General features: G+C 38.9%; 1 protein-coding gene across 1 annotated transcript in view; it reads left to right on the forward strand.

The window, feature by feature from the left end:
• The window catches only part of CEP152 (centrosomal protein 152), a 163,543-nt gene that overhangs the window by 117,069 nt on the left and 29,879 nt on the right, over positions 1-16,595 (forward strand). The window contains exon 25 of the transcript XR_003796092.1: positions 8,920-9,027. The gene's annotated coding sequence lies outside the window, so the exon portion shown is untranslated. The remainder of the gene's footprint in view (positions 1-8,919; positions 9,028-16,595) is intronic.

The raw sequence follows: 16,595 nt of genomic DNA on the forward strand, positions 1-16,595 counted from the left end.
GTTTTAGATTTACAAAAAGGTTGTAACGGTAGTACAGAGTCTCCATATACCTCTCACCCAGATCCCCCTATTGTTAACAACATCCAGCATGATGTATTTGCCACAACTAAGGAACCAATTTTATCTAGCCTTTTTTTCCCCTTTTATGATTTACTCCAGGGCCCATGGTCTTAATCCCTATACTGTCTTTATTTGGCTTGGTTTACGGGTGAGTTGGAATTCATTTTAAAGGGGAGTTCTTTCCTCTTTCCTCTCCTTCCACTTTTCCCCCCATGCTCCCATGAAAGAAAATGAGTTCAGCAGGCTTCTCCACATGTAAAATTTAACTTGCTTTCTTGGTAGGACATAGAATAAAAGAAGGTCTTTAGTGCAGATTTATGGACTAGGACATTACATAGAGGTCATGTTGCAACTCTGAATTACCAACACAACTGGAAAACCCATAATACAATGAATCATCTTTTGTAATTTTAAAATTCAACCAGTAGTGATTCATCTAAAAAGAAAAATTAAAAGACATTTAGAAATTTCTTAGCAGTAAATATGCCATTTGAAAACTTCTTGATATTATTATAACAACATTTTTCCTTAAGGACCAGAACAGGAAATTAATTAGAAATCAAAATGGTGAATGGCATTGAAGAGAAACTTCTTTATTTTTAAAAGTAACATAAATGGAATGGCTTCTTCCATAAAGTTCAGGAATAATATGGAAACTTTGTGATCAAATTAAATCTTGTGCTCTTGAAAATGTTATCTAATGAGTAAGTTGAATAGAACTAACAAAAACAGTGGTTTTAAAAATTGTTTTGTTTTGATTCAGACATAGCTCTTGCCTGAAAGATTTTGTTTGCTCACAACAAATTTGATTTTGCAATTTTATTAATCATGTTGCGTACATTATGTACTGGACCAGATTCTGCTTCCTATACTTCTCTTACCTTATGAACCCTAGAAATTCAGTTCACTTGTAAATATAAGAACATAGGGTGAACCTAGTTCGTGCATTAACACAATGGCCCTAAAGATGTTAATGGGGTTCATTGGCTGCTGGTGAGTCTTTCCAGAGATTTTGTTTTAAATGTGGTACAGTTTCACAATCTACTCTGCAAAGTCTCCAAGACTTTGATTATTCATTAAACAGTTACTTTGATTCTTGGATGCTGAAGTATTCACATATTAGTTTTATAACCTTCCCATGAATGATTTCAAACTTCTATTTTAACTGGCTAAAGTTTTTCAAAATTCTTACCTGCTGGGTTTCTTAAGCCTTGGCTCACGTATAAACACAAAGTAATAGCATATGCTTTGGGGTTACCTATAATGGACCAGTTACCATATTAACCTCCATGCTTCAATTTTGTCACAGTCCTTCCAACAGCCTTTCCAAGTAGGTTTTATCATCCTCATTTTACAGATGAGAAGGGAGATTGAAAGACATGAAGGGACTTATGCAAGGACTCTCGTCCTGTGGCTGAGCAGGCATCCAGAGTGGCCACAGAGTTACAGCAAGGTGGCTATGAGCCCATATGCTTACCAAGCATTGTCTATAAACCCAAACCATATATCTCTAACATTGATACTCCTTCTTCTCCCTGAATATATGTAGAAGTTAGTATCATAAATTAGAGGCCTCCATACTAAAAACGGTTAGGAGTTGCTGCAGTGTCCTAAAAGTGCTTTCTTAAAACCAGATTAGGTCTGCACTGAATAGCTCAAATCCAGTTAGTCCAACAGACTCTTCTCAGGTTAGGAGACTGAGGTAGTGATTAGGATCAGACTTTGGAATCAAAAATGGTTCGAATCTTTATTCTATCACTGATCATTGAACTTAGATATCACATCTGAAAATGGGTATGTTAGCTGACACTTGATTGTAAGGCCAAGCCAACATTACTACCTACCTCTTCCTTGTTAGCAGCAAGGAAGCTTAATATGATAACTGAGACTAAGTCCTTATGACTTAGTCTCAGTTCTAGAGTCGACTCCTGTTTGGTGTAAGCTAATCATAGTGGTCCCAATTCCTGTTTTCTCTGATTGGTTTAGGGGTGGACCTACGATTCAGTTCTGGACACTGTGATATAAGGGAAGGGCTAGAGGGCTTCTGGAAAATGTTTCTGCTTAGATCGTGCCCTTTCCATACTGGAAAGGAGAACTGACCTACAATGACAAATGTGCAACTTCTAGATCAGTGGTGAGAGCCACTTTGTAGATATCTCACCTACTGAAAGCAAATTGTCATCTTCCAGTTGCCTCCTGAATAAATGTGGTAGGAAGTTTACGTTTAAAGGTCTTTTCCGTGGAGCAAATCGAATTATTTACATATATTTGCCCACTCTGAAGCAAAAAATGAACACCAGTAGAAATTCCGAGCTTGCTCAAAATCAAAACATGTAAGATTAACCCAAGAGGCTTCCTTAGGAGAAATGAAAAGTTCTATTGTTCTTGGAAAAAGTCTTCAAGGATTATAGAACCAAACACATGTGGGTATGGGCACCATAAGATGAAAAAAAGATCTCAGAAAAATGAATATGTTTGGTCTCTAAGCTCCTCAGAGTAATTAACATGTTGCTGTAACTGACAAAATCTATGGCCAAATAGAAACTTGCAAGTTGAAAAGTTTGGAATCCTCTGACTTCCCACCTCTGCGTAAGACCGTGGGCAAACAGCTGCTCTCTTCCTCCTTCCCGTAAGCCTGCTTAGAGTCAGACTCCCAGAGAAGGTGCAGAGATGAGTGGCAGAGGGGCCAAAGCCTAGCGCCAGACTTAGCTTTCAAAATGTTCCACGTGATGAAGGCTCAATTCAGAACAACCCCTTGGCCAGAGAAGGGTTTTGGAAACAGCAGAGTGGCTAACATTCTTCATTCTTTTGTGCTCATTTTCCAGCAAGGACAAATATTTGATTATATAATGAAGAAGTTATGTCTCCTGGCACCCAAAGAACTGACCTACAATGACAAATGTGCAACTTATTAAGCAAATTCCATTGAGCCTGCAACACGTACTAGTCATTTTCTCAAGACACGTAGTTGCTTTACACCAAGAGCCCTTTCCCAATGCTTCCAGCTGGCAAATCTCACTCTCTTTCGGATCCATTACTTCGTAATCACACAAAGCTTCTCTGTGGGTTTTTTAAAATAGAAAATAACTTGATGTGCTCTCATTCCCCTGTGCTGCCATGATTCTAGAGACCATAGATAATCATTTAAGCCCAAACCCATAACGTACATTTCTACTGGAGAAAAACCAGAGAAAGAGAGAGTCCCTCCCTGATGTCTCTCATATGTATTGCCTTCTCTGCCGTGGGTGCAGCTTTGTTTTCTTGATTGAGATGCACATCCTAAGCAGAGATGTCTGGTTTCTATTTAAATGGCTACAAAATGTGTTCCCTTTGTTCTGGAGTGCTCACTAAAGCTAGTCCAGAAAACTTGGCTCTATATGTTATTGGAGTTTTTCCTTTTCCAACAAAACACGTGGGATGGATGGTTGTGCCAATGGTGAGCACAATCGCTGCAGCTCATTAAGTTAACTGGCACAAGTCCTGTGTTTGCTGAGGAGGAATAGAATCATAAACGGAAATACCTCTACGGGGAGTAGCGCGTCGCTGTCATAACAGGTTAAGCTTTGGAGAGGCTTAGGAAAGAGATAAGGATTGCAGTACCTGTCTGCTCTGTGTATTTTACCTGTATCCACAGATGTGTTGCAGTTGTAGTAGATAGAATGATCAATATATATGGTGAGAATTTGTTCATAAGCGAGTTCATATTGTATTAAAAATACTAATATGCACAAATGGTAGGTTGAATGCTACAAGATGTATAGTGAAAAGCCTCCTTTCCAGCTCTGACCCCAGTTCCCTAGTTCACCTTGAAGCAGAATCTGTTACTCTGCAGTCTATGTACTCAGGTGTATGTGCATATATAGCCCTTATTTTACATAAGTGGTAGCATATTATATTCACTGTCTTGTACCTTCCTTTTATATCAAAAAATTTAAAGCAAGTGCATGAACAACAAATTGTCATGTTTTTTTAATGTTCAAAAATAATGAAAACTGGAAAATAGTGAAAAGTGGATTAAAAAATCAGTCACATAAGTATGGGGTGGTTCTTCACAGATAATTTATGACTGGAGTGTAGGGTGACTTTCCAGTGGGGACAGCCATCCTTACCCCAAGGTTGGATGGAAGCCACCTGGCAAAGGAGGACAAAGCTAAACATAGGTGTCCCCTGCTAGCCTTCTCTTCCTCCTACTGTCCTACTCTGTCCCTTCCTCCAGACCTTCCTCTCTGTGCCTTTTCCACCATCCATCCTGCTTGCCCACCCCTCTTCCACAGATCACTCAGTTCTTTTCATCCACCCTTTACTAGCCCCATCTCTTCCACCAGGCCATTCTTCTGGATCCCTTGACTAGTGCCCTTCATTCCTTTTTTATTTATTTATTTATTTATTATTATTTTTTTCCTTCTTTTTTTTTTTTACATCTTTATTGGAGTATAATTGCTTTACAATGGTGTGTTAGTTTCTGCTTTATAACAAAGTGAATCAGTTATACATATGTTCCCATATCTCTTCCCTCTTGCGTCTCCCTCCCTCCCACCCTCCCTATCCCACCCCTCTAGGCGGTCACAAAGCACGGAGCTGATCTCCCTGCGCTATGCGGCTGCTTCCCACTAGCTATCTACCTTACGTTTGGTAGTGTATATATGTCCATGCCTCTCTCGCGCTTTGTCACAGCTTACCCTTCCCCCTCCCCATATCCTCAAGTCCGTTCTCTAGTAGGTCTGTGTCTTTATTCCTGTCTTAACCCCTAGGTTCTTCATGACATTTTTTTTTCTTAAATTCCATATATATGTGTTAGCATATGGTATTTGTCTTTCTTTCTGACTTACTTCACTCTGTATGACAGACTCTAGGTCCATCCACCTCATTACAAATAGCTCAATTGCGTTTCTTTTTATGGCTGAGTAATATTCCATTGTATATATGTGCCACATCTTCTTTATCCATTCATCCGATGATGGACGCTTAGGTTGTTTCCATCTCCGGGCTATTGTAAATAGAGCTGCAATGAACATTTTGGTACATGACTCTTTATGAATTATGGTTTTCTCAGGGTACATGCCCAGTAGTGGGATTGCTGGGTCATATGGTAGTTCTATTTGTAGTTTTTTAAGGAACCTCCATACTGTTCTCCATAGTGGCTGTACCAATTCACATTCCCACCAGCAGTGCAAGAGTGTTCCCTTTTCTCCACACCCTCTCCAGCATTTATTGTTTCTAGACTTTTTGGTGATGACCATTATGACTGGTGTGAGATGATATCTCATTGTAGTTTTGATTTGCATTTCTCTAATGATTAATGATGTTGAGCATTCTTTCATGTGTTTGTTGGCAGTCTGTATATATTCCTTGGAGAAATGTCTATTTAGGTCTTCTGCCCATTTTTGGATTGGGTTGTTTGTTTTTTTGTTATTGAGCTGCGTGAGCTGCTTGTAAATTTTGGAGATTAATCCTTTGTCAGTTGCTTCATTTGCAAATATTTTCTCCCATTCTGAGAGTTGTCTTTTGGTCCTGTTTATGGTTTCCTTTGCTGTGCAAAAGCTTTTCAGTTTCATTAGGTGCCATTTGTTTATTTTTGTTTTTATTTCCATTTCTCTAGGAGGTGGGTCAAAAAGAATCTTGCTGTGACTTATGTCATAGAGTGTTCTGCCTATGTTTGCCTCTAAGAGTTTTATAGTGTCTGGCCTTACATTTAGGTCTTTAATCCACTTTGAGCTTATTTTTGTGTATGGTGTTAGGGAGTGATCTAATCTCATGCTTTTACATGTACCTGTCCAGTTTTCCCAGCACCACTTATTGAAGAGGCTGTCCTTTCTCCACTGTACATTCCTGCCACCTTTATCAAAGATAAGGTGACCATATGTGCGTGGGTTTATCTCTGGGCTTTCTATCCTGTTCCATTGATCTATCTTTCTGTTTTTGTGCCAGTACCATACTGTCTTGATTACTGTAGCTTTGTAGTATAGTCTGAAGTCAGGGAGCCTGTTTCCTCCAGCTCCGTTTTTCGTTCTCAAGATTGCTCCTTCATTGTTTTTGAGGTCTTCCCTCTTTATTTGGAAGGCAGGAGCTGCCTGTGATATTGGAGGTCATGAGAAGGACATTAAGGGTCACAGCAGGCTGGGTCTGAAGAGGGGGTGTGAAGAAGGGGCTTCAGGGGCTGGAATCAGGACTGCCTTCCACTGCCTTCCCTGCCTGCTCAACTGTAAGAAGTAGTATTATCTGCCAGGGTTCAACCAGAGAGGCATAACCAGTAGGAGGGATAGAGAGGAAGGTAGGTAGATAGGTAGGTAGGTAGATAGATAATAGATAGATAGATAGATAGATAGATAGATATTAAGGGATTTATACAAGGAATTTGCTTATGCAATTGTGATAGCTGGATAAGCTGGTCCAAAATCTATAGGATGGGTAGTAAAGAAGGGAAGAATGCAGCTTTAGCCATTGTCCATAGGCAGGGTCTCTCTTTCTTATAAGACCTTCCAACCTGTTAAATCAGGCCCACCCAGTATAATCTCCCTAATTTAAAATCATATGATTTTGTGTGACTTAAAACCACTTAAATCTGCAAACTCCCTTTATAGCAGCACCTAAATGAGTTTTTGATTGAGTAACTGGAAGAAGGTATGTGAACGCAACAAAATGTCTGCCACTTTTCCTTCCATCTTGCAAGAGAATATCTTTTATAGCCCACTGTATCCAGAAACATATGAGAAAGGGAATTCTGGGTCACACAGTTTAACCCAAACAAATTGAAACACTATGAAATCCTCACAAATAGTTAACATGCTGGGCAGTTGCTAGATAAATGTCCCAGTCCTCACCAAGCCAGACACATCCTAGAAGAACTTGCAGCTTTATTTTTGCTTTACTGCTGCTTTTGTAGTGTCCTAAAGGAATGGCATAGACAAAAGTAGGACATTCTTTACCCTGTCTAGCTTCCAGTTGGGTTTGGCCAATGGTGGTGCTGGCAGGAGATAGGAGGAAAGAAGAATGAAGTCCAAGTGTTTAATTCCCTGGCTCCAGCCCTTGGATTATCTCAGGATGCTTGTGTCCCTTAACTAAATGGAATGCTTACCTCAAGGCATCCTTCTCTACACCAGCGCTTCTCAAGCCGTACATGGTGAAGGACCCGGTTTGGTTGTTTCCATTTTTATTTCATCATGGACTGATCTTGTTTTTCTCTTATAGTAAGATATTACAGGCTTGGTTGTCTCAGCGATGTTAAATTGTTATAAAAGTTTTTAACTACATTCTCTCAATATTTATGCTCTCATCTCGTTGTAGACCACTAATTTTGCAAACTGGAACCCGTTCACAGGCCACACTTTGAGTAGCACTGCTTTCCATGACTCACTCTCTCTGGGTCAGAGTAATCTCTCCCTCCTCTCATCTCATAGAGCTTGGGGGTAGCATCAATCCAGTTGTTACTAGCCCTAGGGTTCCTTCATTAACTCTTATGGTTACCCTGCATTTACATCTTTGTAAATAAGCCATTCTCAAATCATCCTATTTTGATTATTATATGTTTCCTGTTACACTACTCTGTTTTTTAAAGCATATGAAATGGTCAGTACTTTTACCATCATTTACTAATTTATCAATTCAACTTATTTTTCATTTAATATTTAACTGACATGGCTCATTAAAATTTTGTTATAATTTTCTTAACTTATGCATTATCATTGAGTTATTTAGATCATAAACTTTGGAATACTAAGACTATGCTTTGAATCTAGAAGATTTGAGTCATATGGTATACTAATTTGGGTCTGAGCTCTCTCTGGATGATTAGTGGCTTTCCTGAAAGCTGTTTGCAAGAGGGACCTAAGTACCTCTGAGGAGATAACTTATCCCGATGGAAGAGGGAGTTCTCATAATGAGAGAGAAATTCTGAATATGGCTTGGTGTTTGCCTCTCAGATTAGTCTGTGGGCTAATGCCTGAGGCCTTTGGATGACAGTGCAGTTGTATTTAATCACCGAAAGCTGGTTCATGAAAATCTTTAAAAAAATCGACAGTACAAGATAGCATTACCTAACTACTCCCTCTAACAATATGTAAAGCAAAGGAGATAGTAAGTTGCTGGCAGAGGTGGTGATTCCAGGGATGTCTGCAGTGTTCTGTGGATGTGGTACAAACTGTAGGCATCAGAACATCGTACAGAAACTTATCTGACATATGTGCGAGTTTCTGGACTTCCTACATTTGCTCACATGCAGGTCAGATAAGAATGCCCCAATTAGTGCATGGGGACAATTAGAATTTAAATTTGAATTTCTGGTAACAAATACTTGTTTAGTATAGGTATGTCCCCAATACTGCATGGGACTCACACTAAAAAATTACTTGTTCACCAGAAATTTGTATTTAGTGGGGCATCCTGTATTTTAACTGGCAACCTTAATCACTAATCTTCTCTCCTTGGCCATAAATGTAGGCACATGACTTAGGCCTGGATGGGGCTCTTCATAAGACTCAAGCTTGGGCAGTCATTCTCCCTCTAGCATTTTATTATTCTGGTTGTTGAAAGAAAGAGACACTGTCTTTCTGGAATGAAGTCAGCTTTGAGATCCTCCTCCATTAGCCAAATGAAGGAAACGGTACACTGTTCGAATATAGTACAGGGACTCTAGAATAAAATGACAGACAGAGAGAGGCAGACCTGGTGACATTGTACACAACATAATTTGAGTTGGATTTCTATCCCTTGTAACTGAAGAGTCTTGCTTCATATTTTGTGACTCTGGAAAGATTACATAAATAGCTCCACATCACACAGTTAGAAGTCACTTCATCTTTCTAGGGTTTGTCTGACTCCAAAGTTAATGCTTTCTCTACTTTATCATTCTCTAACTACTAGGAAACTAAAAAAATTATGAAGCCCTGAAGAAATAGAGAACACGGTGTGACTGAATTCTTCTAATACCTGGTCCTCTGAGCTGAGTCTCCAGTGGAGCCCCCCACTAAGGTACTTCTTTCTCCTGCCTCTGTCCTTCCTGTCCATTGAAACTGGTTCCCTGATAATAAGAACGAGAGGCCCAGGTCTCCTAAAACTACTCTGAAAGAAGATGAGCTAATTATATTAAAATTATAGTTCTTGAAAGTAAAAATATTAAAACCAATAGGTCAGGGGTCTCTAATCATCTTAATGTGTGGGGACATCCCAGCTAAGGAATCTTTCCTTCAGCATTTGGAGTGCAAAGAACTAGGAACACAGATAAGGTTCTGAGGTCTCTTTAAATATTGAACTAGTCAAGTGTTGGGAACACTGGAGTTGCTGCAACCTTTCATTAAGAATTAGTTGTTCAAATGAAGTATCTTCTGAATTAAGGATTAGCATATCTTTTGGCCACTGTAACTCAGTTGTAAATAAAAAGAAAACTAGAAGAAAAATAGGTACCCTAGTTCTAAGGAACTGTTCTTGTTCCATTAGCAAGAGTACAAAGAATCCCTAGCCCCTGGCTTGGAGCTGTATTCCACAGAGCAGAAGATTTCCACATGGAAATTGTGATTCCCTCACATCTTTGTATTTTAAAGCAATTAACTGGGATTGATCAGAAACAATAGACATTAGGCGACAGTTGCAAATATAATTTATGCAGGATACCCAAATTGAGTTGTGGTATGCTTTCATCTAATGTTTTACTCCCCTCTAGTGGATTTTTATATAGCACATGATACCATAAGTATGGTATAGGATAGCAGATTTTAGAGGAAAAAAATTTTTAATGTATTTAAAGCAGTTCGTGTTCTATAGAATTTCTGTGCAATTCTGTAGAATTTCACAGATAAAAAAAATTAGAGTTCTGTTAGTTCATGCTCCTCATTTTGCAAGTGAAGAAACCAAGATCCAGAAAGGGGAAATGACTCACCCAAGATCACATTGTTGGTCACTAACGGCATCACTAATGGCAATACTGAACGTATAAACCTGTGGTTTCCATGGAAATAGAAAGCCTGCACATGTCCATTCAGATGGTAAACTGGGGAAAGAATATTGTCTTGGAGGAAATTGGAAATCAAGTTCAGTAAGTGTATTATGGGCTCTGAGCACTCTGGAGGGGAGGGGGGCTTGCACTGGTAAGGGAAGGTTCAGTGTTAACAGGGATACCTAGAGATGAAAATACTGACCAGGTAAGCCTGTTTGGCATCCTCTTTGCTAGTGCTAATGGGTACAGTACCTGCTCAGAGGTGTCCTTTGGCTTAGAGACATTTCTGTTTTATAGTCTGAATCTGACTGTAGTTTTCAGCTCTGCTTTATTCTCCTAAACTTTCACTATCATTCTCCAAAGAATTTCTGCTTCCCTCTGCTCGCCATATAAATGTAAAGTTTCTTTTTTTTTGTATTGGAAGTTTCCATTTGAGATACAACACTAATATAATTTTTTAAACTTCCTATTATATTCTCATTCAATATGGACAATATATTAAAATTTTAATATTCTCTCACAATGGTGATTCACTTCAAGAATGTCTGACTAAGATCCTAATAGACGAGTCCTCCCACAGATAGCAACTGTAAACTCTGGACAAAATAATACAAACAAACAAACAAAAAATACCTGAACAAAATTAAATAGATTATGGTGACAAATTAACATTTGGAAGAAGGAAATAGCAAAGGGTAGTTTTCTTTGTTTTTACAGCTTTTAGCCTCAAGACAGATTACATTTCACCACATGGAGCAGTTAAAATGCCTGTAGAAAACCAATAGTCTTTCTGGCCTGAAGAATCAGAGAACAGAGTTTAAGGCAACCTCAGCCACTAGAAAGTTAGGGAAGAATCCTAGCAATGAGAAAGTCAGAGAGGGGAACTGAAAATTCTGTGTAAAAATTGTGCTAAAATCTCTGCTGATGCCAAATTCTGCATGAATGGGCCAGATTCTAAGTAGCTTAAATAAGAATAGAATGTCTGCAGTTTCAGTCCATCTAAGTTACTTACCTGCTAAACCAAAACAAACAAACAAATAAAAAGTAAGGCTCTTCTGAGGAATATAACAGAATATAGTTTCCCCAGATAATGTTCACAAATGTCCAGGATACAACCCTAAATTACTGAACATAATAGAAACAAACAAACAAAAATATGATCTATTCTTGAGAAAAATGACAGTAAACAAAGATAATACCAAATATGATTCAGTTGTTGGAAATAGCAGACGAGGATTTTAAAGCAGCTATTATAACCATACACAATGATATAAAGGAAAATATACTTACAATGAATGAAAAGATACAAAATTTCAGTAAGGAAATAAACCGTGGAAATAACAAAATATATTCTTAATTGAAAAATTATGTGAACTATAAAATTTACTTGATGAGCTTAACATCAGAAGGAGATGCCAGAGGAAAGAGCCACTGAACTTGAAGGCAGATCAATGAATATCTAATCTGAATTACAGTGAGCAAAAAACACTTAAAAAAAAGAAATAGGACCTCAAGGATTTGTGGTACAATATCAAAAGGTTAACATATGTATATTTGCAGGCCTAGAAGAGAGAAGAAAAAGTAAATGGGACACCAAGAAACATTTTAAGAAATAGTGGCCAAAATACCCCTAATTTTGTGTAAACTATAAATTTACATTTTAAAAAAGCTCAGCAAACCCCAAGTCAGAGCACAAACAGCTGAAAACTAAGGAGAAAGAGAAAATCCTGAAAGCAGCCAGAGAAAAACAATACATTACATACAGGGGAACAATGATTTGAATGACCACTAAAATCTCAGAAACAATGAGGACGGAAGACAGTTAACCAACATCTTTAAAGAAATGCAAGGAAAAAAACAACCTGTCATCCCCAAATTCTATATCGACAAAAATATTCTTCAATAAATGAAGGTAAATAAAGACATTTCAGATGAAAGAAAGCTAAGGAAATTCAGAGAACTTGTGATCATAACTGCACTAAAGAAATGCTAAAAGAAGTTCTGTGGGCTGTAGGGAAATAAGAGCAGATGGAAACCTAGTTGCTCAGAAAGGAAGGAAGGAAAGCAGGGAAAAACATCAGAACTGGTCAATATAAAATAATTTTTCTCCTAATTTGTTTAAAATACATGATAGTTTTAAGCAAAACTTATAACACTGTCTCATGGGTTTACAATATAGAGTTCACCCCTGAAAAGCACGGTTTTGAACTATGTGGGTCCACTTATAAGCAGGTTGTTTTTAATAAATACATTGGAAAATTTTTGGAGATTTTTGAGCCAATTTGAAAAGACTCACAGATGAACTACACAGCCTAGAAATATCAAAAAAATTTAAGAAAAATTTGGGTATGTCATGAATGCATAAAATATATGTAGATACTAGTCTGTCCTTACAAAAGCATAGGGTGAGTGATGCCTCTCTCTTCTGATTGGTGAAACTGTGTATCAGCCTATCATCAAGGTGAGTGGTTTTTTAAAAAATGTAACAATGTTTCTGATTCTGTATTATGAATATGACTAAAACTGTATGCCATAACATTTTATAATGATGTATCCATTAGCGTATAGATTAGGCTACTGTGAAGCAAGTGTATCAGTTACCCTCAGCCACTATAAAGCTGCTATAAATTATATTGCTGCTGACACACTAAGAAGCCCCTACGCTGGAGGAGATGGAGGGTGGAGGGGGGAAAGCTTCGGAGTCACAGAGGAGAGTGCAGCAATAGGGGTGCAGAGGGAAAAGTGGAGAGATTCCCACACAGAGAATCAGTGCCAACCAGCATTCACCAGCCTGAGAGGCTTGTCTGCTCACCCACCGGGGTGGGTGGGGGCTGGGAGCTGAGGCTTGGGCTGTGGAGGTCAGATTGCAGGGAGGCGACTGGGGTTGGCTGCGTGAACACAGCCTGAAGGGGGCTAGTGCACGACAGGTAGTTGGGAAGGAGTTGGGAAAAAGTCTGGAACTGCTTAAGAGGCAAGAGACCATTGTTTCAGGGTGCACGAGGAGAGGGGATTCAGAGCACTGCCTAAACAACTCCAGAGACAGGCGCGAACCGTGGCTATCAGCAAGGACACTACAGATGGGCATGAAATGCTAGGGCTGCTGCTGGAGCCATCAAGAAGCCTGTGTGCAAGCACAGGTCACTATCCATACTTCCATTCCTGGGAGCCTGTGCAGACCGCCACCGCTAGGGTACCGTAATCCAGGGTCAACTTCTCCGGGAGAACACACAGCATGCCTCAGGCTGTTGCAACGTCACACCAGCGTCTGTCACAACAGACTCACCCTGCATTCCGTACCTCTCCCTCCTCGTGGCCTGAGTGAGCCAGAGCCCCCGAGCCAGCTGCTAATTTAACCCCGTCCTGTCTGAGTGAGGAACAGATGCCCTCAGGCGACCTATGTGCAGAGGCAGGGCCAAATCCGAAGCTGAACCCCAGGAGCTGTGCAAACGGAGAGAGAAAGGGAACTTTCTCCCAGCAGCCTCAGGAGCAGCAGATTAAATCTCCACAATCAACTTGATGTACCCTGCATCTCTGGAATACCTGAATAGACAACGAATCATCCCAAAACTGAGGCAGTGGACTTCGGGAGCAACTGTAGACTTGGGGTTTGCTTTCTGCATCTAATTTTTTTCTGGTTTTATGTTTATCTTAGTTTAGTATTTAGAGTTTATTATCATTGGTAGATTTGTTTATTGATTTGGTTGCTCTCTTCCTTTTTTTTATATATAGGTATATGTACTATTTTCCTTTTCCTTTTTTTGTGAGTGTGTATGTATATGCTTCTTTGTATGATTTTGTCTGTATAGCTTTGATTTTACCATTTTTATTTTTAATAATTTTTTTTATTTTAATAACTTTGTTTTATTTTTTATGATTTTTCTTTCTTTCATTTTTTTCTCCCTTTTCTGCTGAGCAATCTGGCTGACAGGTTCTTAGTGCTCTGGCCAGGTGTCAGGCCTGTGCTTCTGAGGTGGGATAGCTGAGTTCAGGACATTTGTCCACCAGAGATCTACAGGCTCCATGTTATATCAAACAGAGAAAGCTCTCCCAGAGATCTCCATCTCAATGCTAAGACCCAGCTCCACTCAACGACCAGCAAGCTACAGTGCTGGACACCCTATGCCAAAAAACTAGCAAAACAGGAACACAACCCTACCCATTAGCAGATAGGCTGCCTAAAATCATAATAAGGTCACAGACACCCCAAAACACATCACTGGACGTGGTCCTGCCCATCAGAAAGACAAGATCCAGCATCATCCACCAGAACACAGGCACCAGCCCCCTCCACCAGGAAGCCTTCACAACCCACTGAACCAATCTTAACCACTGGGGGCAGACACCAAAAACCACAGGACCTACGAAGCTGCAGCCTGCGAAAAGGAGACCCCAAACACAGTAAGTGAAGCAAAATGAGAAGACAGAGAAATACACAACAGATGAGGGAGCAAGGTAAAAACCCACCAGACCTAACAAATGAAGAGGAAATAGGCAGTCTACCTGAAAAAGAATTCAGAGTAATGATAGTAAAAATGATCCTAAATCTTCTAAATAGAATGGGGAAAATACAGGAAATGTTAAACAAGGACCTAGAAGAACTAAAGAGCAAACAAACAATGATGAACAACACAGTAAATGAAATTTAAAATTCTCTAGAAGGAATCAATAGCAGAATAACTGAGGCAAAAGAACGGATAAGTGAACTGGAAGATAAAATAGTGGAAATAACTACTGCAGAGCAGAAAAAAGAATGAAAAGAACTGAGGACAGTCTCAGAGACCTCTGGGACAACATTAAACGCATGAAGATTTGAATTATAGGGGTCCCAGAAGAAGAGGAGAAAAAGAAATGGACTGAGGAAATATTTGAAGAGATTATAGTTGAAAACTTCCCTAATATGGGAAAGGAAATAGTCAACCAACTCCAGGAAGTGCAGAGAGTTCCATACAGGATAAATCCAAGGAGAAACACGCCAAGACACATATTAATCAAACTATCAAAAATTAAATACAAAAAAAATATTAAAAGCAGCAAGGGAAAAACAACAAATAATATACAAGGGAATCCTCATAAGGTTAACAGCTGATCTTTCAGCAGAAACTCTGCAAGCCAGAAGGGAGTGGCAGGACATACTGAAAGTGATGAAGGAGAAAAACCTGCAACCAAGATTACTCTACCCAGCAAGGATCTCATTCAGATTTGATGGAGAAATTAAAACCTTTACAGACAAGCAAAAGCCAAGAGAATTCAGCAACGCCAAACCAGCATTACAACAAATGCTAAAGGAACTTCTCTAGGCAGGGAACGCAAGAGAAGGAAAAGACCTACAGTAACAAACCCAAAACAATTAAGAAAATGGTAATAGGAACATACATAGCGATAACAACCTTAAATGTAAATGAATTAAATGCTCCAACCAAAAGACATAGACTGGCTGAATGGATACAAAAACAAGACCCATATATATGCTGTCTACAAGAGACCCACTTCAGAACCAGAGACACATACAGACTGAAAGTGAGGGCATGGAAAAAGATGTTCCATGCAAATGGAAATCAAAAGAAAGCTGGAGTAGCAATTCTCATATCAGACAAAATAGCCTTTAAAATAAAGACTATTATGAGAGATAAAGAAGGACACTACATAATGATCAAGGGAGCAATCCAAAAAGAAGATATAACAGTTGTAAATGTTTATGCACCCAACATAGGAGCACCTCAATACGTTAGGCAAATGCTAACAGCCATAAGAGGGGAAATCGACAGTAACACAATCATAGTAGGGGACTTTAACACCCCACTTTCACCAATGGACAGATCATCCAAAATGAAAATAAATAAGGAAACACAAGCTTTAAATGATACATTAAACAAGATGGACTTAGTTGATATTTATAGGACATTCCATTCAAAAACAGCAGAATACACTTTCATGTCAAGTGTACAGGGAACATTTTCCACGATAGATCACATTGTAGGTCACAAATCAAGCCTTCGTAAATTTAAGAAAATTGAAATCATATCAAGTATGTTTTCCAACCACAGTGCTATGGGACTAGATATCAATTACAGGAAAAAATCTGTAAAAAATACAAACACATGGAGGCTAAACAATACACTACTAAATAACCAAGGGATCACTGAAGAAATCAAAGAGGAAATCAAAAAATATCTAGAAACAAATGACAATGAAAACACGACAACCCAAAACCTATGGGATGCAGCAAAAGCAGTTCTAAGAGGGATGTTTATAGCAATACAATCCTACCTCAAGAAACAAGAAACATCTCAAATAAACAACCTAAGCCTACGCCTAAAGCTATTAGAGAAATGAGAACAAAAGAACCCAAAGTTAGCAGAAGGAAAGAAATCATAAAGGTCAGAGCACAAATAAATGAAATAGAAACAAAGAAAACAGCAAAGATCAATAAAACTAAAAGCTGGTCCTTTGAGAAGATAAACAAAATTGATAAACCATTAGCCAGACTCATCAAGCAAAAAAGGGAGAAGACTCAAATCAGTAGAATTAGAAATGAAAAAGGAGAAGTAACAACTGACACTGCAGAAATATGAAAGATCATGAGAGATTCCTACAAGCAACTCTATGC

The sequence above is a fragment of the Monodon monoceros genome, unplaced genomic scaffold (assembly GCF_005190385.1).
Source record: "Monodon monoceros isolate NGI ecotype Baffin Bay Population unplaced genomic scaffold, NGI_Narwhal_1 Super_Scaffold_21, whole genome shotgun sequence".
Lineage (NCBI taxonomy): Eukaryota > Metazoa > Chordata > Mammalia > Artiodactyla > Monodontidae > Monodon > Monodon monoceros.